The following is a 3,989-nucleotide window of genomic DNA, read 5'->3' as shown; positions in this document are numbered from 1 at the left end:
CTTCATAAGAAAATTAGTAAGTGGTTTGGAAATCACAGAAAAGTTTTTTATAAATCGTCTGTAAAAACCTGCATGTCCTAGAAATGATCTTACTCCCTTGACAGTTGTTGGTGGGGGTAATTTTTCTATTACTGAAGTTTTTGCTCTATCCACTTCTAATCCTTTTTCAGATATTTTATGACCTAAAACAATTCCTTCGTCAACCATGAAATGACATTTTTCCCAATTTAATACTAAATTTGTTTCTTCGCATCTAGAAAGAACTTTATCTAAGTTTTTTAAACATGCATCAAAAGAATCTCCATAAACTGAAAAATCATCCATAAATACTTCCATGATATCTTCGATGAAATCATTAAAAATTGCAGTCATACAACGTTGAAAAGTTGCTGGTGCATTACATAGACCAAAAGGCATTCTTCTATATGCAAATGTTCCATAAGGACATGTGAAGGTTGTTTTATCTTGGTCATCCGGGTAAATATATATTTGAAAGAATCCGGAATAACCATCAAGAAAACAATAAAATGCATGACCGGCTATCCTTTCGATCATTTGATCAATGAAAGGTAAAGGAAAATGATCTTTCCTAGTTGCCTTATTTAGGCTCCTATAATCTATACAAACCCTCCAACCAGTGGTGGTTCTCGTAGGTATTAATTCACCTTCATCATTCCTTACTACAGTTATGCCTCCCTTTTTGGGTACACAATGGATTGGACTAACCCATTCACTATCCGAAATAGGATAAATGATTCCATTGTCTAAAAGTTTAGTAATCTCATTTTTGACTACTTCTTTCATGTTCGGATTTAAACGTCTTTGTCTATCCACTTTAGGTGGCTTATCTTCTTCTAGGTGAATCCTATGCATTACAATACTAGGATTAATTCCTTTTAAATCTGAAATTTGCCATCCCACACTTCCTATTCTATTTCTAACAACTTCTTTCAATTTTTCTTCTTGATTTTCTGTTAATTTGTTAGAGATGATTATAGGTAGAGTATCACTTCCACCTAGGAAAGCGTATCTCAGATGGTTTGGTAATTCTTTAAGTTCTAATTTAGGTGGAACTACTACTGAAGGCGGAACTGGTCCATCTTCTCGAATCAAAGGCTCTGGGTCCTTATCTTCTAATTCTTCACCCATTATAGGTTCTATTATTTCTTCTCTTTGAACAATGTCATTAACACATTCTTCAATTAAATCAAGCTTCATACAAGCGAAATCCTCCATAGGATATTTCATCGCTTGATTCATATCGAACTCGATCTTATCGTCACCTATTCGTAAAACTACTTTTCCTTCCGACACATCAACTAGAGCACGTCCCGTGTTCATGAATGGTCTACCAAAGATTAGCGGACAATTAGCATCATAAGCAAAATCTAAGATAACAAAATCAGTAGGAAAAATAAATTTGTCAACTTTCACCAAAACGTCTTCAATTATACCATATGGTCCTTTAGTGGATTGATCCGCTAATTGCAAAACCATATTGGTACGTTTGATGTCTTCTTCTAAACCTAATTTTTCAAAAATAGACAATGGCATCAAGTTTATACTAGCTCCTAAATCACAAAGACAACTTGGGAATTCCATATTTCCCAATGTACACGGAATGGTAAAGCATCCGGGATCTTTAAGTTTAGTAGGTAATTTGCTTGATACTATCGAACTACAATCTTCAGTAAGCGAGATGGATGAAATTCCTTCCCAACTAATCTTTTTTGAAATTAAATCTTTCAAAATTTTTCCATAGTTATGAATTTGCGTAATTGCATCCATGAATGTTAAATTTATATGCAAATTTTTAAGCTTATCTAAAAATGATAAAAGTTGTTTATCATGGTCCTTATTTCGGACCTTGTGTGGAAAAGGTGGTTTTGGTACAAAAGGTTTCGTACTAGAGTCAATTGTTGTATCTTTTTGTTTTAACGTATCTTCTTTGGATTTTGGTAAATCATTTCCAGGTAAAGTTGAATTTTCGGGCATTTCCGGACCTAAATAGTTTTTCCCTGAACGAAGAGTGATAGCCTTAACATGCTCTTTCGGATTTTCTTCTGTTTGGCTGGGAAGACTTCCCTCTTTGCAGGATGGAATTGATTTAGCAAGTTGTCCAATTTGAACCTCCAAATTATGGATGCTAGATGATTGGTTTTTGATAAGCTGATCGAATTTACTTTCGATCCGTTTAAAACCATCGTCTTGATTACTTACCTTTCCATTCATAGCATCTATAAATTTGTCGATTTTTGAAGATAAAGTGCTAATCGCATCTCTTGTTTGATTTTGATAATTATTTACACGATATTGATTAGCATTTGCATTATTATTATTATTACTATCTTTCCAATTAAAGTTAGGATGATTTCTCCATCCAGGATTATAAGTATTAGAATAAGGATTAGTAGTTTGGTTTTGTCCTTGGACAAAATTTACCTGTTCAATCTCATTCATACCTTCGTAATCAATGTCTCTCTAGATTGGATCATTAGGATCGCATGGTGCCATAAACTTATCAATTTTGTGCGATAAGGCAGAAAATTGGGCTTGTAACATTGCTACTGGATCAAGATTCATTATACCTTTAACCGATGATGTACCTGAGGATGATGGTTTCGCCGTTGGTATATGTCCACGCTCTGCGGGCCACATACTGCTGTTGATTGCCATTTCCTCTAAAAGTTCTCTTGCTTGGGCGGACGTCTTCTTCATAAATAAACCTCCAGACATAGCATCTAATGAACCTCTAGTTGTAGGATTTAATCCATTATAGAATGTCTGCATTAAAAGTGCATCTGGCAGTTGGTGGTGTGGGCATAAACGTTGAAGTTCTTTAAAACGTTCCCAAGCTTCATAAAGAGTTTCATTATCATTTTGTGTAAAAGATGTCAATTCTTTGTTGACTCTTGCGGTTTTTGCTAAGGGAAAATATTTTGATAAAAACGCTTGGGCTAATTGGTCCCAAGTTTCAAATGTTGCAGCAGGCATAGAAGTTAACCAAATTTTTGCCTTATCCTTCAAAGTGAAAGGAAAGAGGCGAAGTTTGATTGCTTCGGCTGTTACATCAGTAATTTTAAAAGTATCACAAATTTCTAAGAAATTTGTCAAATGTGCATTAGGGTTTTCGTTAGGTAGTCCATAAAACGTTACGTTGTTTTGCAACATATTAAGCAAAGCATGCTTAATTTCAAATTGATTTGCGTTTATACGGGGTCTAACTACACTATTAGTTACACCGGCCATTCCTGGCCTAGCATAATCCATAAGTGTCGGTGGATCGGCCATATTTTCTGGCTGAATTTTTTTGGTTTTTAAGGGTGTTTTGTCTTTGTTTTTGTTGTTTTTGTTGTTTTTCTTAAGTGTTCTTTCAATTTCTGGATCAAGAGGGTCTGGTGGCGTGCCCGAATTTCGCGAACTGCGCATGAACTTGAAATTGTTACACGAGCCAAACTACCTTCAAAACAAAATTGAAAACAAATATGTTATATAAAGTGAAAAATAAATAAAATATAAAAATTGTATAAAAATAATGTGTAAACCTAGATTCGAAAATAAAATACGAAAAATAAAAATTTTGTCAAAAATTTTGGCGTATCCCCGGCAACGGCGCCAAAAACTTGTTGAGCGATTTCCGCAAGTGCACGGTTTCGCTTGTAGTAATAAAAATATCGATCTCATAGGGATACGTTTTTTAACGAAAAACTTATTTTTGAATTTATTAATTTCGAACTTGTTAGATTTATTATTAATTGTAAATGAAAAGTGAAATTTGTCTAATTGAATTTAGGAAAAATAATTGTTTAATTGAGTTTATGAACTTTGAATACTTGAAAAATGCTGGAATAAGATTTTATATTTAGAATAAATCGATTGTTAGAAAGATCTTCTGATTGAAGGATGAATTTTACAAAACAGGAACATTTAGAACTTTTTAGAAAAACAATGAATGTATTCATTTGCATTAAGCAAAGAAAACAACTTAA

The 3,989-nt window shown here is 33.6% G+C and overlaps 1 non-coding gene across 1 annotated transcript; it reads left to right on the top strand.

The window, feature by feature from the left end:
* Window positions 1-2,806: 2,806 nt before the first annotated feature.
* On the top strand, window positions 2,807-2,913 carry LOC136210093 (small nucleolar RNA R71). Its single transcript, XR_010677801.1, has one exon. It is a non-coding gene; the product is annotated as a small nucleolar RNA R71 (small nucleolar RNA).
* The last annotated feature ends 1,076 nt before the right edge of the window (window positions 2,914-3,989 follow it).

The sequence above is a fragment of the Euphorbia lathyris genome, chromosome 10, assembly GCF_963576675.1.
Source record: "Euphorbia lathyris chromosome 10, ddEupLath1.1, whole genome shotgun sequence".
In the NCBI taxonomy this organism is placed as follows: Eukaryota; Viridiplantae; Streptophyta; class Magnoliopsida; order Malpighiales; family Euphorbiaceae; genus Euphorbia; species Euphorbia lathyris.
This window is presented reverse-complemented; position numbering and strand designations above follow the sequence as displayed.